Below are 25961 nucleotides of genomic sequence, written 5' to 3'. Positions count from 1 at the left end.
CCAAAAATTAAAATATCAGAAATTTTATTCAATGTTATTAAAAGACAAAAATGCAATTCAACTATAAATTTAAACATAAACTAAGGGGAAACATGGCAGAATGAACCCACAGCAATCCGTACAGTTGAATATATATAACGGAATGAGGAAATTCCACCAACTCAATACACATGCATCAGCAGGCTCTGGACTACAGAGAAAAAAATGACCACAAAGTAGTGCAATAAAAGCCAATGGGATTGATCTCAAGGAGTCATATATAGTGTATGTAATCATATGTCTATGAATGACAAATGAGGGGAAACATGTCTCCTAAAAATTATTGAAGTAAACTGAGTAGGAACCATATGGTTAAATCTATGCACGGTGCCAAAGTGGCCAGAGGATAGCAAATAAAGTGTCAGTGCTTAGTGCAAATAACATTAACCCCTTTCTGCCATTAGACGTACTATTGCGTCCATGTGGGGTGGGCTTTTCTTCCCAAGGACGCAATAGTACGTCATATGCGATCGGCAGCGCTCACGGGGGGAGCGCCGCCGATCGCGGCCGGGTGTCAGCTGTTTATCGCAGCTGACATCCGGCACTATGTGCCAGGAGCGGTCACGGACCGCCCCCGGCACATTAACCCCCGGCACACCGCGATCAAAGATGATCGCGATGTGCCGGCGGTACAGGGAAGCACCGCGCAGGGAGGGGGCTCCCTGCGGGCTTCCCTGAGCCCCCCGCAGCAACGCGATGTGATCGCGTTGCTGCGAGGGTCTCACCTCCCTCCCTGCTCCCTCCAGCCCCGGATCCAAGATGGCCGCGGATCCGGGTCCTGCAGGGAGGGAGGTGGCTTCACAGAGCCTGCTCAGAGCAGGCACTGTGAAGCAGCCTGCACTCCTATCAGATCAGTGATCTGACAGAGTGCTGTGCAAACTGTCAGATCACTGATCTGTGATGTCCCCCCCTGGGACAAAGTAAAAAAGTAAAAAAAAAAAATTTCAAATGTGTAAAAAAAAATTAAAAAAAATATTCCAAAATAATGAAAAAAAAATAAAAATATTATTCCCATAAATACATTTCTTTATCTAAATAAAAAAAAAAAAACAATAAAAGTACACATATTTAGTATCGCCGCGTCCGTAACGGCCCGACCTATAAAACTGGCCCACTAGTTAACCCCTTCAGTAAACACCGTAAGAAAAAAAAAAAAAAAACGAGGCAAAAAACAACGCTTTATTATCATACCGCCGAACAAAAAGTGGAATAACACGCGATCAAAAAGACAGATATAACTAACCATGGTACCGCTGAAAACGTCATCTTGTCCCGCAAAAAACGAGCCGCCATACAGCATCATCAGCAAAAAAATAAAAAAGTTATAGCCCTGAGAATAAAGCGATGCAAAAATAATTATTTTTTCTATAAAATAGTTTTTATCGTATAAAAGCGCCAAAACATAAAAAAATGATATAAATGAGGTGTCGCTGTAATCGTACTGACCCGAAGAATAAAACTGCTTCATCAATTTTACCAAACGCGGAACGGTATAAACGCCTCCCCCAAAAGAAATTCATGAATAGCTGGTTTTTGGTCATTCTGCCTCACAAAAATCGGAATAAAAAGCGATCAAAAAATGTCACGTGCCCGAAAATGTTACCAATAAAAACATCAACTCGTCCCGCAAAAACCAAGACCTCACATGACTCTGTGGACCAGAATATAGAAAAATTATAGCTCTCAAAATGTGGTAACGCAAAAAATATTTTTTGCAATAAAAAGCGTCTTTCAGTGTGTGACGGCTGCCAATCATAAAAATCCGCTAAAAAACCCGCTATAAAAGTAAATCAAACCCCCCTTCATCACCCCCTTAGTTAGGGAAAAATTAAAAAAATGTATTTATTTCCATTTTCCCATTAGGGCTAGGGTTAGAGTTAGGGCTAGGGTTAGGGCTAGGGCTAGGGTTAGGGCTAGGGTTAGGGCTAGGGTTAGGGTTAGGGCTAGGGCTAGGGTTAGGGTTAGGGTTAGGGCTAGGGTTAGGGCTAGGGTTAGGGCTAGGGTTAGGGCTAGGGTTAGGGCTAGGGTTAGGGCTAGGGTTAGGATTAGGGTTAGGGCTAGGGTTAGGGCTAGGGCTACAGTTTGGGTTGGGGCTAAAGTTACAGTTAGGGTTTAGATTACATTTACGGTTGGGAATAGGGTTGGGATTAGGGTTAGGGGTGTGTCAGGGTTAGAGGTGTTGTTAGGGTTACTGTTGGGATTAGGGTTAGGGATGTGTTTGGATTAGGGTTTCAGTTATAATTGGGGGGTTTCCACTGTTTAGGCACATCAGGGGCTCTCCAAACGCGACATGGCGTCCGATCTCAATTCCAGCCAATTCTGCGTTGAAAAAGTAAAACAGTGCTTCTTCCCTTCCGAGCTCTCCCGTGTGCCCAAACAGGGGTTTACCCCAACATATGGGGTATCAGCGTACTCAGGACAAATAGGACAACAACTTTTGGGGTCCAATTTCTCCTGCTACCCTTGGGAAAATACAAAACTCGGGGCTAAAACATATTTTTTGTGGGGAAAAAAAAGATTTTTTATTTTCACGGCTCTGCGTTATAAACTGTAGTGAAACACTTGGGGGTTCAAAGTTCTCACAACACATCTAGATTAGTTCCCTGGGGGGTCTAGTTTCCAATATGGGGTCACTTGTGGGGGGTTTCTACTGTTTAGGTACATTAGGGGTTCTGCAAACGCAATGTGACGTCTGCAGACCATTCCATCTAAGTCTGCATTCCAAATGGCGCTCCTTCCCTTCCGAGCTCTGCCATGCGCTCAAACGTTGGTTTCCCCCAACATACGGGGTATCAGCGTACTCAGGACAAATTGGACAACAACTTTTGGGGTCGAATTTCTCCTCTTACCCTCGGGAAAATACAAAACTGGGGGCTAAAAAATAATTTTGGGGGGAAAGATTTTTTTTTTTAATTTTCACGGCTCTGCGTTACAAACTGTAGTGAAACACTTGGGGGTTCAAAGATATCACAACACATCTAGATGAGTTCCTTAGGGGGTCTAGTTTCCAAAATGGTGTCACTTGTGGGAGGTTTCTACTGTTTAGGTACATTAGGGGCTCTGCAAATGCAATGTGACACCTGCAGACCATTCCATCTAAGTCCTCATTCCAAATGGAGCTCCTTCCCTTCCGAGCCCTCCCATGCGCCCAAACAGTGGTTCCCCCCCACATATGGGGTATCAGCGCACTCAGGACAAATTGGACAACAAATTGTGGGGTCGAATTTCTCCTTTTACCCTCGGGAAAATACAAAACTGGGGGCTAAAAAATAATTTTTGTGGGGAAAAAATTTTTTTTTTATTTTTACGGCTCTCCATTATAAACTTCTGTGAAGCCCTTGGTGGGTCAAAGCGCTCAGCACACATCTAGATAAGTTCCTAAGGGGGTCTACTTTCCAAAATGGTGTCACTTGTGGGGGGTTTCTACTGTTTAGGTACATTAGGGGCTCTGCAAACGCAATGTGACACCTGCAGACCATTCCATCTAAGTCTGCATTCAAATGGCACTCCTTCCCTTCTGAGCCCTCCCATGTGCCCAAACAGTGGTTCCCCCCACATATGGTGTATCATCGCACTCAGGACAAATTGGGCAACAAATTTTGGGGTCCAATTTCTCCTGTTACCCTCAGGAAAATACAAAACTGGGGGCTAAAAAAATAATTTTTGTGGGAAAAAAATTTTGTTTTATTTTTACGGCTCTGCATTATAAACTTCTGTGAAGCACTTGGTGGGTCAAAGTGCTCACCACACCTCTAGATAAGTTCCTTAGGGGGTCTACTTTCCAAAATGGTGTCATTTGTGGGGGGTTTCAATGTTTAGGCACATCAGTGGCTCTTCAAACGCAACATGGCGTCCCATCTCAATTCCTGTCAATTTAGCTTTGAAAAGTCAAACGGCGCTCCTTCCCTTCCGAGCTCTCCCATCCACCCAAACAGTGGTTTACCCCCACATATGGGGTATCCGCGTACTCAGGACAAATTGTACAACAACTTTTGGGGTCCAATTTCTTCTCTTACCCTTGGGAAAATAAAAAATTGGGGGCAAAAAGATAATTTTTGTGAAAAAATATGATTTTTTATTTTTACGGTTCTACATTATAAACTTCTGTGAAGCACTTGGTGGGTCAAAGTGCTCACCACACCTCTAGATAAGTTCCTTAGGGGGTCTACTTTCCAAAATGGTGTCACTTGTGGGGGGTTTCAATGTTTAGGCACATCAGTGGCTCTTCAAACGCAACATGACGTCCCATCTCAATTCCTGTCAATTTTGCATTGAAAAGTCAAACGGCGCTCCTTCCCTTCCGAGCTCTCCCATCCGCCCAAACAGTGGTTTACCCCCACATATGGGCTATCAGCGTACTCAGGACAAATTGTACAACAACTTTTGGGGTCCAATTTCTTCTCTTACCCTTGGGAAAATAAAAAATTGGGGGCGAAAAGATAATTTTTGTGAAAAAATATGATTTTTTATTTTTACGGTTCTACATTATAAACTTCTGTGAAGCACTTGTTGGGTCAAAGTGCTCACCACACCTCTAGATAAGTTCCTTAGGGGGTCTACTTTCCAAAATGGTGTCACTTGTGGGGGGTTTCAATGTTTAGCCACATCAGGGGCTCTCCAAACGAAACATGGCGTCCCATCTCAATTCCAGTCAATTTTGCATTGAAAAGTCAAATGGCGCTCCTTCGCTTCCGAGCTCTGCCATGCGCCCAAACAGTGGTTTACCCCCACATGTGGGGTATTGGCATACTCAGGACAAATTGTACAACAATGTTTGGGGTCCATTTTCTCCTGTTACCCTTGGTAAAATAAAACAAATTGGAGCTGAATTACATTTTTTGTGAAAAAAAGTTAAATGTTCATTTTTATTTAAACATTCAAAAAATTCCTGTGAAGCACCAGAAGGGTTAATAAACTTCTTGAATATGGTTTTGAGCACCTTGAGGGGTGTAGTTTTTAGAATGGTGTCACACTTGGGTATTTTCTATCATATAGACCCCTCAAAATGACTTCAAATGAGATGTGGTCCCTAAAATAAAATGGTGTTGTAGAAATGAGAAATTGCTGGTCAACTTTTAACCCTTATAACTCCCTAACAAAAAAAAATTTTGGTTCCAAAATTGTGCTGATGTAAAGTAGACATGTGGGAAATGTTACTTATTAAGTATTTTGTGTGACATATCTCTGTGATTTAATTGCATAAAAATTCAAAGTTGGAAAATTGCGAAATTTTCATAATTTTCGCCAAATTTCCGTTTTTTTCACAAATAAACGCAGGTACTATCAAATAATTTTTACCATTGTCATGAAGTACAATATGTCACGAGAAAACAATGTCAGAATCACCAGGATCCATTGAAGCGTTCCAGAGTTATAACCTCATAAAGGGACAGTGGTCAGAATTGTAAAAATTGGCCCGGTCATTAACGTGCAAACCACCCTTGGGGGTAAAGGGGTTAAGGGCCATATACATCCATGTGGAAGCCAAATCAGGCGGGTCATACGTATATTATCACCATAGTGTGCATACCTGCTGAGGGGAGGACTTGCCGTGGGACAGGATGAACCCCGACGCGCGTTTCGCAACGTAGCTTCTTCCAGGGGGTCGTAGTGGACCCCCTGGAAGAAGCTACGTTGCGAAACGCGCGTCGGGGTTCATCCTGTCCCACGGCAAGTCCTCCCCTCAGCAGGTATGCACACTATGGTGATAATATACGTATGACCCGCCTGATTTGGCTTCCACATGGATGTATATGGCCCTTAATGTTATTTGCACTAAGCACTGACACTTTATTTGCTATCCTCTGGCCACTTTGGCACCGTGCATAGATTTAACCATATGGTTCCTACTCAGTTTACTTCAATAATTTTTAGGAGACATGTTTCCCCTCATTTGTCATTCATAGACATATGATTACATACACTATATATGACTCCTTGAGATCAATCCCATTGGCTTTTATTGCACTACTTTGTGGTCATTTTTTTCTCTGTAGTCCAGAGCCTGCTGATGCATGTGTATTGAGTTGGTGGAATTTCCTCATTCCGTTATATATATTCAACTGTACGGATTGCTGTGGGTTCATTCTGCCATGTTTCCCCTTAGTTTATGTTTAAATCTATACAAGTGATTGCCTAACCAGAATTATATCATGCCGCCTAATATGTACAATAACAGACATATACATACATAAAGTCAATGAACAAAAGAGAAATCGAAGTCAAATCAGTATTTGTGTAACCATTTGCCTTCAAAACAGCACCAAATTCTTGTGGACAAAGTTGTAGGATTCTAGTCAGATGGACGAGTAACCAATTTTATGAAACAAATTACATTAATCATCATTTTTATATTTAGATTGAAACAAGTATTTCACTGAAACAGAAACTGCGACATAAAAGGTTTAAAATTGAGTGAAGAACAACTAAACTCTGCTACAAAGTTGAGATTGTGGAATATGGTTTCTTGTCATAGTCTTTCCATGGTATATGACCTAAGTACAGCAACAACACACAAGGTAGTTATACTGCATCAGCAAGGTCTCTCTCGGGCAAAGATTTCAAAGCAGATGGAGGTTTTAAGATGTACTGTTCAAGCTTTTTTGAAGAAATGGACAACCTTGAGGACTGAAGGTGAAGTGGTCGGCCATGGAAACTTTGTGCAGCAGATGAAAAACACATCATACCTACATCTCTTTGAAATCAGAAGATGTCCAGCAGTGCCCTCAACTCAGAACTGGCAGCAACTAGGGGGGCCCAGCTATATCCATCAACTGTTTGAAGACACCTGGCCAGTCATGGAAGAATTATGGCCAAAAAGATGTACCTTCAACATGAAAGCAAGGCCAAGTGACTCAACTTTGCAGAAAAATGGCAGCAGTTGCTATGGACTGAGGAGTCAAAATGTGAAATATTTGACAGTAACAGAAGGCAGATTGTTTGCCGAAGGGCTGGAGAGCGACACAAAAATGTGTCAACGTTGAAACATGGCATATGTTCTTTGCAGGTTTGTCGCTATATTTCAGCAAAAGGAGTTGGGGGTTTGTCAGGATTAATGGTGTCCTCAATTCAAAGATATACAGGAAGATACTTATCCATCATACAACACCAAAACGGACACATGGCTCCAAATTTAGGCCGGGATCACACATGCGAGAAATACGTCCGAGTCTCGCATGCTAATCCCCGGCCCTGCACCCGACACTCAGGAGCGGAGTGTGCGGCTCCATGTATTGCTATGCGGCCGCACGCTCCGCTCTGGAGTGCAGGCGGCAGGGCCGGGGATTACCGTGCGAGACTCGGGCGTATTTCTCGCATGTGTGATCCCGGCCTTATTCTACAATAGGACATTGAGCACAAACATACACCCATTGTTATAGCATTGTCACCATAAAAAAAAAAAACAAACACGAAGATATGGATGATACAGGGCCCTGAGCTGAACATCGAATCTTTCTGGGACGACATGCAGAGACAGAAGGATTTGCTAAATTCTACATCCACAGAAGATCTGTGTTTAGTTCGCCAACATGTTTGGAACAAACTATATGCTGAATGCCTTCAAGATCTGTGTGATGGGGTTTTCAAGGCAAAGGGTGGTCACAGCAAATATTGATCTAATTGAAATTTCTCTTTTGTTCATTCACTTTGTTAATTGGTAATTAATTGTGCTGTGACTGTCACACAGCCACTAAGAACAAGACCGTAGGCACTAATATATTTGTGGTGCTCAAGTAGGTGCCCAAGCCGTACAATATTAAAGATAAACTTGGCACACACGTCGTGAGATGCAGTGAGAATTTGATAAAGTAGAGTACATACAGTAGATGTTTCGGTCAAATTTAGACCTTCATCAATGTACCTCACTAAAGAGCTTATGGGTTTGTGGGTCACATAGGATTAAAAACCCCACTTGTGGTAAGCCATCAGTCTTCGCAAGAGTCGTGTCCGGCACAAACCGGTAGGAGTGATGGACGCAGTATCCTCCGCTAGTCCACTGGACTAGCGGTGGATACTGCGTCCATCACTCCTACCGGTTTACTAAGACTGATGCCTTACCACAAGTGGGGTTGTTAACCCTATGTGACCCACAAACCCATAAGTTCTAATGTCACACAGCCACGACACAAACAGCTGATCGGCCGGCGCGATCCAGGTATCCGGGTTCCCTCTGCAGCTTATTCTGTAAACGCTATAGCTTGACGAATAAGAAGGAATCCAATCAAGTTCGCTCATCTCTAATCACTATGTCATGCTAATAGAATTATAAGAGCAGACTGGTTAAACATAGAGACCTCCAAGTAAGCATGTGCAGCCATTTCTTTGCACAAAAATAGATTTACATAGAAGGACATTGCAGCTTGTAAAATTTCTTCTAAATCAACCCTTTAAAGAACTTCAACAACAGAGGTTCAGGCACCTAAGTGCAGCAAGTAACAGGACTGTCTTCTAAAAAGGACTCGGCTACGTCATCGGTTCAACAGCGGCACAGAGCTTGCTACGGAATGGCAGCAGGCAGTTAGCACATCTGCAAGCACAGTGAGGCGAAGACTTTTGGAGGCTGGATTGGTGTCAAGAAAGCACTTCTCTCCAAGATATAAATCAAGGACAGACTGACATTCTGCAGAAAGTAAAGAGATTGGCTGCAGAGAACTGGGGTAAAGTTATTTCTCTGACGCATCCCCCCTGCAGACTGTTTTGGACAATAATTCTTCTAGATATCCCAAAAAGGAAAAGGTGATCACTACCATAAGTATCCCAAAAAGCTGATCACTACCATGAGCCCTGTGTCATGCCAACAATAAAGCATCCTGAGACCATTCATGTGTGGGGTTGCTTTCATCCATGGATTGGGCTCACTCACAATTTTGCCCAAGAACACTGCCATGAATAAAGAACAGGAGCAATTTGGTGATGAACAATGCTTTTTCCAACATTATGGAGCACCAAAATCAAGAATCACCAAACGAATTTTTGCCTGTAGGACATTAATGCAAGAGAGCTTGGCTGAGTAGATTACACAAGAAGGAAAACACACAGCAAGTCAGCAGGATCTAGGAGCAACATGGCAGATGTGACAACCTACATGGTGAGCTGCAGCATGTGCTACATGTTCACAGATCGACCAGAAGAAGAATTAAATTTCACCTGTCAGAAGTGTAGACTAGTGGCCCTTTTAGAAGAAAAGGTGCGGGGTCTGGAAGAAAGAATAGCAACTTTGAAACTCATCAAAGAGAATGAAGACTTTCTAGACAGAACAGAAGCATCTCTACTGGTCACAGAAGGTGAAAAAAGTGTCAGAGAACCTCCAAAAGCAGATGAGTGGAAGCATGTGACCAAAAGAAGCAAGAAGACCATGGAGAAATCACCAACCACACAACTGAAGAACCGATATCAAATCTTTGTAGAGGATGAAGATGGCACACCTAAGGATGAAGCAATACCAGCAAGCAAAAAAGAAAAGGGCACACAGCAACAAGTGACAGCAAAAAGTACAGCCAAGAAGCAACGAAGAGTGGTGGTGGTGGGAGACTCACTACTGAGAGGCACAGAAGCAGCCATCTGCAGACCGGACATAACTGCAAGAGAAGTATGCTGCCTTCCAGGTGCGATGATCAAGGATGTGACCGATAGGATACCAAAGTTCTTCAACTCCAAGGACGTCCACCCATTTCTTCTGATACATGTTGGCACCAATGACACGGCAAGGAAGGACCTACCGACAATCTGCAAAGACTTTGAAGAGTTGGGGAAGAAAGTAAAGGAACTGGATGCACAGGTAGTTTTTTCTTCTATCCTTCCAGTAGACGGGCATGGCACCAGGAGATGGAACAGGATCCTTGATGCAAACAACTGGCTAAGACGATGGTGCAGACAACAAGGATTCGGATTCCTGGACCACGGTGTGAATTACTTGTACGATGGACTCCTCGCCAGAGACGGACTACACCTCAACAAACCTGGGAAACACACATTCGTCAGAAGACTCGCTACACTCATCAGGAGGGCGTTAAACTAGAAGAAGAGGGGACGGGAAGAAAAACATTAGACTTGAACAAAGAAGATCCAGGAAAACATACTCAGAAGGGAGGTAAGAACATTTCTAAAACAATCCACAGCGAGGAGATTGGAACAAAACAAAATCCTCTAAACTGCATGCTCGCAAACGCCAGAAGCCTGACAAACAAGATGGAAGAACTAGAAGCAGAAATATCTACAGGTAACTTTGACATAGTGGGAATAACTGAGACATGGTTAGATGAAAGCTATGACTGGGCAGTTAACTTACAGGGTTACAGTCTGTTTAGAAAGGATCGTAAAAATCGGAGAGGAGGAGGGGTTTGTCTCTATGTAAAGTCTTGTCTAAAGTCCACTTTAAGGGAGGATATTAGCGAAGGAAATGAGGATGTCGAGTCCATATGGGTCGAAATTCATGGAGGGAAAAATGGTAACAAAATTTTCATTGGGGTCTGTTACAAACCCCCAAATATAACAGAAACCATGGAAAGTCTACTTCTAAAGCAGATAGATGAAGCTGCAACCCATAATGAGGTCCTGGTTATGGGGGACTTTAACTACCCGGATATTAACTGGGAAACAGAAACCTGTGAAACCCATAAAGGCAACAGGTTTCTGCTAATAACCAAGAAAAATTATCTTTCACAATTGGTGCAGAATCCAACCAGAGGAGCAGCACTTTTAGACCTAATACTATCTAATAGACCTGACAGAATAACAAATCTGCAGGTGGTCGGGCATCTAGGAAATAGCGACCACAATATTGTACAGTTTCACCTGTCTTTCACTAGGGGGACTTGTCAGGGAGTCACAAAAACACTGAACTTTAGGAAGGCAAAGTTTGACCAGCTTAGAGATGCCCTTAATCTGGTAGACTGGGACAATATCCTCAGAAATAAGAATACAGATAATAAATGGGAAATGTTTAAGAACATCCTAAATAGGCAGTGTAAGCGGTTTATACCTTGTGGGAATAAAAGGACTAGAAATAGGAAAAACCCAATGTGGCTAAACAAAGAAGTAAGACAGGCAATTAACAGTAAAAAGAAAGCATTTGCACTACTAAAGCAGGATGGCACCATTGAAGCTCTAAAAAACTATAGGGAGAAAAATACTTTATCTAAAAAACTAATTAAAGCTGTCAAAAAGGAAACAGAGAAGCACATTGCTAAGGAGAGTAAAACTAATCCCAAACTGTTCTTCAACTATATCAATAGTAAAAGAATAAAAACTGAAAATGTAGGCCCCTTAAAAAATAGTGAGGAAAGAATGGTTGTAGATGACGAGGAAAAAGCTAACATATTAAACACCTTCTTCTCCACGGTATTCACGGTGGAAAATGAAATGCTAGGTGAAATACCAAGAAACAATGAAAACCCTATATTAAGGGTCACCAATCTAACCCAAGAAGAGGTGCGAAACCGGCTAAATAAGATTAAAATAGATAAATCTCCGGGTCCGGATGGCATACACCCACGAGTACTAAGAGAACTAAGTAATGTAATAGATAAACCATTATTTCTTATTTTTAGGGACTCTATAGCGACAGGGTCTGTTCCGCAGGATTGGCGCATAGCAAATGTGGTGCCAATATTCAAAAAGGGCTCTAAAAGTGAACCTGGAAATTATAGGCCAGTAAGTCTAACCTCTATTGTTGGTAAAATATTTGAAGGGTTTCTGAGGGATGTTATTCTGGATTATCTCAATGAGAATAACTGTTTAACTCCATATCAGCATGGGTTTATGAGAAATCGCTCCTGTCAAACCAATCTAATCAGTTTTTATGAAGAGGTAAGCTATAGGCTGGACCACGGTGAGTCATTGGACGTGGTATATCTCGATTTTTCCAAAGCGTTTGATACCGTGCCGCACAAGAGGTTGGTACACAAAATGAGAATGCTTGGTCTGGGGGAAATTGTGTGTAAATGGGTTAGTAACTGGCTTAGTGATAGAAAGCAGAGGGTGGTTATAAATGGTATAGTCTCTAACTGGGTCGCTGTGACCAGTGGGGTACCGCAGGGGTCAGTATTGGGACCTGTTCTCTTCAACATATTCATTAATGATCTGGTAGAAGGTTTACACAGTAAAATATCGATATTTGCAGATGATACAAAACTATGTAAAGCAGTTAATACAAGAGAAGATAGTATTCTGCTACAGATGGATCTGGATAAGTTGGAAACTTGGGCTGAAAGGTGGCAGATGAGGTTTAACAATGATAAATGTAAGGTTATACACATGGGAAGAAGGAATCAATGTCACCATTACACACTGAATGGGAAACCACTGGGTAAATCTGACAGGGAGAAGGACTTGGGGATCCTAGTTAATGATAAACTTACCTGGAGCAGCCAGTGCCAGGCAGCAGCTGCCAAGGCAAACAGGATCATGGGGTGCATTAAAAGAGGTCTGGATACACATGATGAGAGCATTATACTGCCTCTGTACAAATCCCTAGTTAGACCGCACATGGAGTACTGTGTCCAGTTTTGGGCACCGGTGCTCAGGAAGGATATAATGGAACTAGAGAGAGTACAAAGGAGGGCAACAAAATTAATAAAGGGGATGGGAGAACTACAATACCCAGATAGATTAGCGAAATTAGGATTATTTAGTCTAGAAAAAAGACGACTGAGGGGCGATCTAATAACCATGTATAAGTATATAAGGGGACAATACAAATATCTCGCTGAGGATCTGTTTATACCAAGGAAGGTGACGGGCACAAGGGGGCATTCTTTGCGCCTGGAGGAGAGAAGGTTTTTCCACCAACATAGAAGAGGATTCTTTACTGTTAGGGCAGTGAGAATCTGGAATCGCTTGCCTGAGGAGGTGGTGATGGCGAACTCAGTCGAGGGGTACAAGAGAGGCCTGGATGTCTTCCTGGAGCAGAACAATATTATATCATACAATTAGGTTCTGTAGAAGGACGTAGATCTGGGGATTTATTATGATGGAATATAGGCTGAACTGGATGGACAAATGTCTTTTTTCGGCCTTACTAACTATGTTACTATGTTACTGAAGACGCTCGCAGATCAACGAAATAAAGTGCTGGACTTTCTGCAGCGACCAACGACATTACAGCAGGATCCTGATCGCTGCTGCGTGTCAAACTGAACGATATCGCTAGCCAGGACGCTGCAACGTCACGGATCGCTAGCGATATCGTTCAGTATGAAGGTACCTTTAGAAAACTGTCCCCACCTCACCAGGCTTTGTGTACATAGTCTATACACAGTGAGCGGCTTATCACAAGAGGGGGCGGAGTCAGACAAATGCCCTCAGGTCGGCTAGTCACAGCAACAATCATCTCCATGTGATAAAAAGTCAGTGTAAACATCTGCACACAGCTTGGCACGTGACATGTCCTTGACATCTGTGTTTTGTACCCTATCTCATGCTGTCCTCAAATTACACAGCAAAAATCTGATGACAGATTCCCTTTAACTCATTAAAAGTTCAAAATACTTTGACTGCTAATATATTCGCAACGGAGAGGCGAAATAAAGAACAAAAAAAAGGTTTTATCTTGTTCTGCAGCCATTATTAGATGATGTGTCCAGTTTAACATGAAAATTTGGGGACAGATCTATCTGTATATTTATGTCACTTTTCTTCTTCCCAAGGTAAATGAGTAGGGAAATGAATGCCGAGCATTAACAACATTCCCTCCAATGTATTATAGTTAATATGATGCTTACACATCCGATCCAGCCGTGGATCTTCTTTGATAAGATGCATATGCAGTACACAGACATTGTTGTAGTGAGCACCCCCCATTCACTCAGTATAAACCATGATGGGGAAAATGTAGTGACCTGGGATTCTGCATCATTTACCCAGTATTCTGATGGTAGGTATACGAGCCTCAGGGAAAGAGAATTCTTATTGAAAAACTACATAATGTCAGTTCATTAGAGCATATTGTGTGAGGGAGAGGTGACAGCACCTATGTTAGGCGAAGAATACAAAAAGCAAAATAAACCAAAATCTTTATTCCTCCAAGACAGCAAAAACTTTGACATTTCAGCCTGGTGACATTGCTTTTCAGTAAAATATTAAAAGTATTGACACACAATTCTGTCAGATCTCAGTTTCTTACTGAAAATGATTGCAATCACAAATTCTTTGGTATTATTATCTTCATATAATTTGTCTTAAATGAAAAAACACAAAGGAGAGTGAAGCAAATAGCAAACCATTGATCATTTCACACAAAACTCCAAAAATGGGCCAGACAAAAGTATGGGCACCCTCAGCCTAAGGCTGCTTTCAGGTTTTTTGTTTCAGGCTAAATCCGGCTCTCGGGAGAAAAAATAAAAACCGGATCCGGTTTTTCCCCCATTGACTTGTATTAGCGCCGGATGGCCCAACGTTCCTTCCAGTTTGATGCCGGATCCGGCGTACACTCGATTCCGGCGTCTGGAAAAAATGTCTACTGTAACGTTTTTTGTCTCCGGCGAAAAAGCCTGAAGCGCCGGATCTGGCGCTTCCGGCTGTTTGCTAGAATGGAAGCGTATAGGAGCCGGAAGGTGCCGGATGCAGAAAATGGCGGATCCGGCGGCCTGATCCGGTTTTTTAAATTGAGCATGCTCCATTTTTTTTTTATCCAATAATCTAGATATGCTAGCCGGATCCGTCAAAAAAACAGATCTGTCGCATCAGTTTTTCACAATCTGCGCCGGATCCAGTTTTTCCAACATTCACCGGATTTAGCCTGAAACAAAAAACCTGATGTGTGAAAGTAGCCTAATACTTGGTTGCACAACCTTTAGCCAAAATAACTGCGACCAACCGCTTCCGGGAACCATCAATGAGTTTCTTACAATGCTCTGCTGGAATTTTAGACCATTCTTCTTTGGCAAACTGCTCCAGGTCCCTGATATTTGAAGGGTGCCTTCTCCAAACTGCCATTTTTAGATCTCTCCACAGGTGTTCTATGGGATTCAGGTCTGGACTCATTGCTGGCCACCTTAGAAGTCTCCAGTGCTTTCTCTCAAACCATTTTCTAGTGCTTTTTGAAGTGTGTTTTGGGTCATTGTCCTGCTGGAAGACCCATGACCTCTGAGGGAGACTCAGCTTTCTCACACTGGGCCCTACATTATGCTGCAAAATTTGTTGGTAGTCTTCAGACTTCATAATGCCATGCACACGGTCAAGCAGTCCAGTGCCAAAGGCAGCAAAGCAACCCCAAAACATCAGGGAACCTCCACCATGTTTGACTGTAGGGACCGTGTTCTTTTTCTTTGAATGCCTCTTTTTTTCTTCTGTAAACTCTATGTTGATGCCTTTGCCCAAAAAGCTCTACTTTTGTCTCATCTGACCAGAGAGCATTCTTCCAAAACGTTTTAGGCTTTTTCAGGTAAGTTTTGGCAAACTCCAGCCTGACTTTTTTATGTCTCGTGGTAAGAAATGGGGTCTTGCTGGGTCTCCTACCATACAGTCCCATTTCATTCAGACGCCGACAGATAGTACGGGTTGACCCATGTTGTACCCTCGGACTGCAGGGCAGCTTGAACTTGTTTGGATGTTAGTTGAGGTTCTTTATCCAACATCCGCACAATCTTGCGTTGAAATCTCTTGTCAATTTTTCTTTTCCGTCCACATCTAGGGAGGTTAGCCACAGTGCCATGGGCTTTAAACATCTTGATGACACTGCGCACGGTAGACACAGGAACATTCAGGTCCTTGGAGATGGACTTGTAGCCTTGAGATTGCTCATGCTTCCTCACAATTTGGTTTCTCAAGTCCTTAGACAAATTGAAAGCCGAGATTCTCGCACGTTTGAGGGTGACACTGACTGTTAGGGCACAGCAAATTCGCTGCTGGGCCTATCACCGGGACAAACCGCCTCGCTCCCAAATGTTTGACCTGTTGCACCTGGTCCAGAAATGGCTGCAGCCAGAGTCCTCTACGCCTGCACAGATGGTAGAACGAGTGATGATGGATCGGTTTGTGCATTCTCTCCCGAGGCCCATACAGACTTGGGTTGCCCAGGGTGATCCCCAGAATGCCGACGAACTGATCGGACTGGTCAAGAGACACCAAGGGATGGAAGGCTCCTTCGGGAGGCAGCCCATGCCGTACTGGGGGTCCCAGAAAGGTGCCGAGTCCCAAAAGGGGGTGGGGCGTCCAAGGTCACAAAGGGCGGGGGAGGTGGTGCCCAAGGTCCCTACGGGTGATATTATTTGCTGGAGGTGCCACGGGCCAGGACATATAGCTGCCCGTTGTTCCCAGAACACTGAGCAAATGGACCGCAGCATGGGATGCCGTAGTTCATACTATGCATATCCAGCCTGCAGTGTGAACTCTCCGCCCAACGAGGGGCCTCAAGCGTGTCCCGTAAAGGTGAACGGTCGAGCAGTAACGGCGCTGTTAGACTCGGGGAGCTTAGTGACCCTGGTGAGGGCCACTTTTCCGCTCCACCTGCTCCCGGAAAAGAAAGTCGGCGTGCGATGCATACATGGTGATGCAAAGGACTACCCTGTGGCCAGGGTGGATACTGAAATGTGGCACTGAGTCCCATGTAGTCGGCGTCGTTTGGGACTTGTTGCACCCTATAATTATTGGCCGGGATTTCTGTTTGTTTTGGGATTTGTGGGGAAAGGGTTCTGAGGTCCCTAGCAAGAGTAGGGAACCAATGAACCCTAAAAAGGTGTCGCCACACCCAGAGACAGACAGGTTTCCTTTTTGTGCTCTGGTTGGGGATGAGGAGGAAGTGTCCCCTGCATCTGACATTCTGGAGTTAGAGGTAACCGGTGAAAATTTTGAGACTGCCCAACATAGGGACCCCACTCAGGTGGAAGCCTTTAATAATGTCACAGTTATTAATGGGGTTGTACAGGAGCCGGGGGCAGACACAAGATTTCCCTATTTTCTGAAGAGTGGGGAGTTGTTGTACCGGGTCACGAAAATAAGGGAGGAGTTGGTAGAGCAGTTGGTAGTGCCGGGTCAATATAGACGGAAGGTGTTGGATATGGCCCATTCACACATCTTGGGTGGACACCTAGGGGTGGAAAAAACGCAGGAACGGGTTGTGCAGAGGTTCTATTGGCCTGGGTGTCATCGGGAAATAGTGAACTATTGCAGGTCCTGCCCTACATGTCAGCTAACTGCCCCCACTCGTCATTTCCGGAGCCCCCTTGTGCCATTGCCCATTATTGAGGTGCCATTCGAGAGAATTGCCATGGACTTGGTCGGTCCCTTAGTTAAATCAGCCCGGGGCCATCAGTATATATTAGTCATCCTGGACTATGCCACACGCTATCCTGAGGCAATTCCCCTGAGAAATTCTTCCTCGAAGAGTATAGCCCGCGAGTTGGTCCATGTGTTTTCCCAGACAGGTCTGCCGAAGGAGATCCTGACTGACCAGGGGACACCTTTCATGAGCAAGGTGATGCAAAGTCCTGAAATTCTCCCAGTTGAGGACCTCGGTGTACCATCTCCAGTCAGATGGCCTTGTTGAAAGATTTAACAAGACACTGAAGAGCATGCTGAGAAAAGCTATAGAGAAAGACGGTAGAGACTGGGACTGTCTCTTACCATATCTGATGTTTTCCATCCGTGAAGTTCCACAGGCCTCCACAGGGTTCTCACCGTTTGAGCTTCTATATGGCCGACATCCATGAGGACTCCTGGATATAGCCAAGGAAACCTGGGAAGCCGAAGTCACGCCCCACAGAAACATCATTGAGCATGTGGCCCTGATGCAGCAGAGGATTGCAAAGGTGATGCCTACTGTGAAAGAACACCTCCTCCAGGCACAAGAAGCTCAGGCCAGGGTCTACAACCGGTCTGCAAGAGTTAGGCAGTTCAATCCGGGAGACCGAGTTCTTGTGTTAGTTCCGACGGTGGAGCGCAAGTTCTTGGCCAAATGGCAAGGACCATATGAGATCGTCGAAGCTTGGTGAGGTAAACTATAAAATTCACCAACCAGGAAGACGGAAACCAATTCAAGTCTACCATGTCAACCTCATCAAGCCATGGCAAGATAGAGAGCTGGCAGTAACTCCATCTTTGCTAAGCAACCCAGAAGGTGAGGTTGGAGGGGTTACTATAGCAGAGACGCTATCGAAGGCCCAGAAACAGCAGTGCCAGGAGTTACTCCAGAAGAACAGGTACCTGTTTTCAGAGTTGCCAGGATACACGAAGGTCATAGAGCACGAGGTCCTGACAGAGCCACATGTGCGGGTGAACGTGAAGCCGTACCGAATCACTGAGGCCCGTTGAGAAGTAATCTCCAAGGAGGTGGAGCGTATGTTGAAGCTTCGAGTCATTGAGGAATCCAAGAGCGGTTGGTCAAGCCCAATTGTCCTGGTCCCAAGACCTGATGGGGAGTGGAGGTTTTGCAACGACTATCGGAAGTTGAATGAGGTCTCCAAGTTCAACGCATATCCCATGCCCCACGTTGATGAGCTCATCGAAAGGCTTGGGCACGCCAGGTATATAACCACCTTGGGATTTGACGAAGGGGTATTGGCAGATTCCTATGGCACAGGAAGCCAAGGAAAAGACGGCGTTTTCTACACCAGATGGATGCTTCCAGTATGTCCGGATTCCGTTTGGCCTACAGGGAGCTCCGGCGACCTTCCAGAGGGCTATGGATAGAATCCTTGCACCCCATAAGCTGCTGCGTACCTGGATGATATCGTCATCTTTAGCCCGGACTGGGAGAGTCATCTGGAAAAAGCCCAAATGGTGTTTGATGCTCTAAGGGAGGCAGGGTTAACAATAAACCCGAAAAAGTGTGCCTTGGGTAAGGAAGACGCTAAGTACCTGGGATATGTAGTGGGCCGTGGAGAAATAAAACCCCAAATCAGTAAAGTGGAGGCAATTCAAACATGGCCAAAGCCACTCTCCAAAAAGCAAATTAAAGCCTTTCTGGGGATCGTGGGATATTACAGGAGGTTCATCCCAAACTTCGCCACGGTGGCTGCGCCTCTGACTGATCTGCTAAAGGGGATGAAATCAGTAATGGTTAAATGGTCCGAAGAGACAGAGTCACCTTCCAAGAAATGAAAGAGGTTCTGTGTAAGCAACCCGTTCTGATGGCCCCAAATTTTAAGAAAGAGTTTATTCTTCAAACAGATGCCTCAGATGTTGGGGTAGGAGCAGTTCTTTCCCAAGAGCTACATGGAGAGGAGCATCCTGTTCTCTGAGTAGGAAACGGTCCTCGTCTGAAAAGAATTACTCAGTCGTAGAGAAGGAGTGTTTGGCCATAAAGTGGGCAGTGGACACGTTACGGTACTATCTGCTGGGACGTAAATTTAGACTGATATCCGTCCATGCCCCACTTCGATGGATGAGGGAAACGAAGGGTAGAAATGCTAGGGTCACTCGTTGGTTCTTAGCCCTGCAGGACTTCAATTTCCATGTGGAACATAGGGCCGGAAAGCTGCACGGTAACGCTGATGTCCTATCAAGAAAGAAAGTGCCAAGCCCCACGGCTTTAGGCAGAGGGGGGAGGTATGTAGCGTGGCTAAAGGTTGTATAGTCGACGTGAGATATGTGTCACATAGGTGGCTTGTCGCTATATCATAACCCTGCCTATCTATGTGTGTTTCAGGACCTGTGGTGATGTCATAACCACATGTCTAATCATGTGATGGGTTCCTGGGTGTGGTTAGACCTATAAAAGAAAGGGTAATGTTTAACACAGCAGATGTGTGTGGAGGTGAAACCCTCCAGAGTGTGTTAAGGCTCCAGAACTGAGCCTGAAGGACTGGTGGACACTTGTATTTTCTGTTCCTGAGCTAAAGGCTATTTGATTTCTGTTATCTACTATGTGGTTTATGGAGCAATAAACCCTCTGAACTTTAATGGAACGTGCCTCCTGAGTATCAGCCGTCACACACAGTGGGGCAAAAAAGTATTTAGTCAGTCAGCAATAGTGCAAGTTCCACCACTTAAAAAGATGAGAGGCGTCTGTAATTTACATCATAGGTAGACCTCAACTATGGGAGACAAACTGAGAAAAAAAAATCCAGAAAATCACATGGTCTGTTTTTTTAACATTTTATTTGCATATTATGGTGGAAAATAAGTATTTGGTCAGAAACAAAATTTCATCTCAATACTTTGTAATATATCCTTTGTTGGCAATGACAGAGGTCAAACGTTTTCTGTAAGTCTTCACAAGGTTGCCACACACTGTTGTTGGTATGTTGGCCCATTCCTCCATGCAGATTTCCTCTAGAGCAGTGATGTTTTTGGCTTTTCGCTTGGCAACACGGACTTTAAACTCCCTCCAAAGGTTTTCTATAGGGTTGAGATCTGGAGACTGGCTAGGCCACTCCAGGACCTTGAAATGCTTCTTACGAAGCCACTCCTTCGTTGCCCTGGCGGTGTGCTTTGGATCATTGTCATGTTGAAAGACCCAGCCACGTTTCATCTTCAATGCCCTTGCTGATGGAAGGAGGTTTGCACTCAAAATCTCACGATACATGGCCCCATTCATTCTTTCATGTACCCGGATCAGTCGTCCTGGCCCCTTTGCAGAGAAACAGCCCCAAAGCATGATGTTTCCACCACCATGCTTTACAGTAGGTATGGTGTTTGATGGATGCAACTCAGTATTCTTTTTTCTCCAAACACGACAAGTTGTGTTTCTGCCAAACAGTTCCAGTTTGGTTTCATCAGACCATAGGACATTCTCCCAAAACTCCTCTGGATCATCCAAATGCTCTCTAGCAAACTTCAGACGGGCCCGGACATGTACTGGCTTAAGCAGTGGGACACGTCTGGCACTGCAGGATCTGAGTCCATGGTGGCGTAGTGTGTTACTTATGGCAGGCCTTGTTACATTGGTCCCAGCTCTCTGCAGTTCATTCACTAGGTCCCCCCGCGTGGTTCTGGGATTTTTGCTCACCGTTCTTGTGATCATTCTGACCCCACGGGGTGGGATTTTGCGTGGAGCCCCAGATCGAGGGAGATTATCAGTGGTCTTGTATGTCTTCCATTTTCTAATTATTGCTCCCACTGTTGATTTCTTCACTCCAAGCTGGTTGGCTATTGCAGATTCAGTCTTCCCAGCCTGGTGCAGGGCTACAATTTTGTTTCTGGTGTCCTTTGACAGCTCTTTGGTATTCACCATAGTGGAGTTTGGAGTCAGACTGTTTGAGGGTGTGCACAGGTGTCTTTTTATACTGATAACAAGTTTAAACAAGTGCCATTACTACAGGTAATGAGTGGAGGAAAGAGGAGACTCTTAAAGAAGAAGTTACAGGTCTGTGAGAGCCAGAAATCTTGATTGTTTGTTTCTGACCAAATACTTATTTTCCACCATAATATGCAAATAAAATGTTTAAAAAAAACAGACCATGTGATTTTCTGGATTTTTTTTTCTCAGTTTGTCTCCCATAGTTGAGGTCTACCTATGATGTAAATTACAGACGCCTCTCATCTTTTTAAGTGGTGGAACTTGCACTATTGCTGACTGACTAAATACTTTTTTGCCCCACTGTATATATATATTTATATTACATAATAACCTCCCTCTCCAACATCACTAAAGGAGAGCTTACTCGCCTCTTTTCCAAATCGCACCTCATCACCTGTGCACTTGACCCCATCCCCTCCCACCTGCTCCACAACCTCACTAACATGCTCATTCCAGCCCTAACCCATCTCTTCAACCTATCACTATCTTCTAGTACCTTCCCCTCGGCCTTCAAACATGCCACCATCACACCCATCCTCAAAAAAACTAACCTTGACCCAACTGCTATGCCCAGCTACCACCCCATATCACTGCTCCCGTTTGCTTCAAAACTCCTTGAGCAGCATGTCCATGCTCAAATTTCCTCCCACCTCTCATCTAACTTTCTCCTTGACAACCTCCAATCTGGCTTCCGCCCCCACCACTCCACCGAAACTGCCCTGACAAAAATTACTAATGACTTACTCACAGCCAAAGTTCTCCATCCTCCTCCTTCTTGACCTGTCCTCTGCTTTCGACACAGTCGATCACTGCCTACTGCTACAGATTCTTTCTTCCCTTGGCATCAAAGGCCTTGCCCTGTCCTGGATTGCCTCATACCTTTCCGACCGCACATTAAGGCCGGCTTCACACTCAGCGTATGAAAATACGGTCCGTATATTACGGCCGTAATACGCTGAAATGTCCCGAAAATAGTGGTCCGTAGCTCCTCCGTAGGCAGGGTGTGTCAGCGTTTTTTGCGCATGGCATCCTCCGTATGTAATCCGTATGGCATCCGTACTGCGTGGTTTTCTCGCAGGCTTGCAAAACCAACATACCGCTATAGAAATGATCCATGTGTCCCAAAAAGAAAAAAAAAAAAAATATATACCGTATATATATATATATATACACACTATATATATATATATACTGTATATATGTATATATATATGTATATATATATGTATATATATATGTATATATATATATATATATATATATATATATATATATATATATATATATATATATATATATATATATATATATATATGTATGTATGTATGTATGTATGTATGTATATGTATATGTATATGTCATTAGACACATATATGTATATATATTAATATTTATTCCAGCGCTATACAGCTTGAAAGCCGGTAGTTCAATTACCGGCTTTTTCTTTCTCCTTCTTAAAACCCGACATGATTTGAGACATGGTTTACATACAGTAAACCATGTCTTCTCTCCATTTTTTTTGCAGATTCCACACTACTAATGTCAGTAGTGTGTATCTGCAAAATTTGGCCGTTCTAGCTCTTAAAATAAAGGGTTAAATGGCGGAAAAAATTGGCGTGGGCTCCCGCGCAATTTTCTCCGCCAGAGTAGTAAAGCCAGTGACTGAGGGCAGATATTAATAGCCTGGAGAGGGTCCATGGTTATTGGCCCCCCCCTGGCTAAAAATATCTGCCCCCAGCCACCCCAGAAAAGGCACATCTGGAAGATGCGCCTATTCTGGCACTTGGCCACTCTCTTCCCATTCCCGTGTAGCGGTGGGATATGGGGTAATGAAGGGTTAATGCCACCTTGCTATTGTAAGGTGACATTAAGCCTAATTAATAATGGAGAGGCGTCAATTATGACACCTATCCATTATTAATCCAATTGAATGAAAGGGTTAAATAAAACACAAACACATTATTTAAAATTATTTTAATGAAATAAAAACAATGGTTGTTGGAGTATTTTATTCTACGCCCAATCCAATCACTGAAGACCCTCGTTCTGTGAAAGAAAAAACATAATAAACCAACAATATACTTACCCTCCGCAGATCTGTAACGTCCAACGATGTAAATCCTTCTGAAGGGGTTAAAACATTTTGCAGCAAGGAGCTTTGCTAAAGCAATGCTACTCCTCGCTGCAAAACCCCGGAGAATGAGTCTAAATATAGATCAATGAGCTATATTTAGCTTCATTTGCGGTGAGGCGCCCTCTGCTGGATGTTCATAGATCGTGGGAAATTTCCTAGAAAGCTCCCAGGCTTTCTAGGCAAGTTCCCACGATCTATAAACAGCCAGCAGAGGGCGCCTCACCGCAAATGAAGCTAAATATAGCTCATTGATCTATATTTAGACTCATTCTCCGGGGTTTTGCAGCGAGGAGCAGCCTGCATTAGCAAAGCTCCTTGCTGCAAAATGTTTTAACCCCTTCAGAAGGATTTACATCGTTGGACGTTACAGATCTGCGGAGGGTAAGTATATTGTTGGTTTATTATGTTTTTTCTTTCACAGAACGAGGGTCTTCAGTGATTGGATTGGGCGTAGAATAAAATACTCCAACAACCATTGTTTTTATTTCATTAAAATAATTTTAAATAATGTGTTTGTGTTTTATTTAACCCTTTCATTCAATTGGATTAATAATGGATAGGTGTCATAATTGACGCCTCTCCATTATTAATTAGGCTTAATGTCACCTTACAATAGCAAGGTGGCATTAACCCTTCATTACCCCATATCCCACCGCTACACGGGAATGGGAAGAGAGTGGCCAAGTGCCAGAATAGGCGCATCTTCCAGATGTGCCTTTTCTGGGGTGGCTGGGGGCAGATATTTTTAGCCAGGGGGGGGCCAATAACCATGGACCCTCTCCAGGCTATTAATATCTGCCCTCAGTCACTGGCTTTACTACTCTGGCGGAGAAAATTGCGCGGGAGCCCACGCCAATTTTTTCCGCCATTTAACCCTTTATTTTAAGAGCTAGAACGGCCAAATTTTGCAGATACACACTACTGACATTAGTAGTGTGGAATCTGCAAAAAAAATGGAGAGAAGACATGGTTTACTGTATGTAAACCATGTCTCAAATCATGTCGGGTTTTAGGAAGGAGAAAGAAAAAGCCGGTAATTGAATTACCGGCTTTCAAGCTGTATAGCGCTGGAATAAATATTAATATATATACATATATGTGTCTCACTGACACATATATATATATATATATATATACCTATTCTATGTGTACACATTTATTCTACCTATTGGACTGTAAGCTGTCAGTGTGATTTTACTGTACACCGCACTGAATTACCGGCTTTTCTCTCTAACAGCGCTGCGTATTTCTCGCAAGTCACACTGCTTGTCCGTGTGAAATCCGTATTTTTCACGCTTCCATAGACTTTCATTGGCGTATTTCTTGCGCAGTACGGTGACAAACGCAGCATGCTGCGATTTTGTACGGCCGTAGAAAGCCGTATAATACTGATCAGTAAAATACGGCAGATAGGAGCAGGGGCATAGAGAATAATTGTGCGGTATTTTTTGCGAGTTTTACGGACGTAGTTTCTGCGCTCTTACGTCCGTAAAACTCGCAAGTGTGAAGCCGGCCTTAGCGTTTCCCACTCCCACACCACCTCCTCATCCCGCCCTCTCTCTGTTGGAGTCTCTCAAGGCTCTGTCATGATTAAGGGAGCTTAGTCTCCAGAAACGCGTTGAGATTCTTACCCATATGGTTTGTGCTGAAGTCTGTATCCTCTATGCTTAAAGTTTGTGAATAAAGAAAACTCTTTTTTACGGATTCAGTGAAGCTGGACATTCTCTTCTTTTTCTGTCCTAGGGCCCCTACTTTTTTCCATCTATACTCTTGGCCTAGGACAACTCAAAGTCCCACGGCTTCCAGTACCACCTGTATGCGGACGACACTCAGATCTACCTCTCTGGCCCAGATGTCACCTCTCTGCTGTCCAGAATCCCGAAGTGTCTGTCAGCCATATCCTCCTTCTTCACCTCTCGGTTCCTAAAACTCCATGTAGACAAAAACCAAACTCATCATCTTTCCCCCATCTCACGTATCCCCCCTACCTGACCTATCTATTATGGTAAATGACATCACGCTCTCTCCCGCACCTGAAATCCACTGCCTCGGGGTAACTCTCGACTCTGCCCTGTCCTTTAAACCGCACGTCCAAACTCTTGCCACCTCCAACATAAAAATATTGCCAGAATCCGTTCCTTCCTCAGCCCACAATCTACCAAAACTCTTGTGCATGCCCTCATCATCTCCCGCCTCGACTACTGCAACACCCTCCTCTGTGGCCTCCCCGCTAACTCTCTTGCACCACTCCAGTCTGTCCTCATCTCTGCTGCCCGGCTAATCCATCTCTCTCCTCGCTACTCCCCTGCTTCTCCCCTCTGCAAATCCCCCCACTGGCTCCCAATTCCCCAATTCAAACTACTAACACTGATCTACAAAGCCATCCACAACCTGTCCCCTCCCTATACCTCTGAACTAATCTCCCAATATCTTCCCTCACATAATCTCCGATCCTCCCAAGACCTCCTACTCTCCTCCACACTTATTCGTTCCTCACACAACTGCCTCCAAGATTTCTCCCGAATATCCCCCATCCTCTGGAATTCCATGCCTCAACACGTCCGATTATCCACCACCCTCGGATCCTTCAGACAGATCCTGAAAACCCAT

The 25961-nt window shown here is 44.0% G+C and overlaps 1 protein-coding gene across 10 annotated transcripts in view; it reads right to left on the bottom strand.

Moving 5' to 3' along the window:
* Positions 1-25961, bottom strand: part of CNOT7 (CCR4-NOT transcription complex subunit 7) — a 57998-nt gene that overhangs the window by 1761 nt on the left and 30276 nt on the right. The gene's annotated exons all lie outside the window — the stretch shown is intronic.

Source organism: Ranitomeya imitator, chromosome 1 (assembly GCF_032444005.1).
Source record: "Ranitomeya imitator isolate aRanImi1 chromosome 1, aRanImi1.pri, whole genome shotgun sequence".
Classification (NCBI taxonomy): Eukaryota; Metazoa; Chordata; class Amphibia; order Anura; family Dendrobatidae; genus Ranitomeya; species Ranitomeya imitator.
This window is presented reverse-complemented; position numbering and strand designations above follow the sequence as displayed.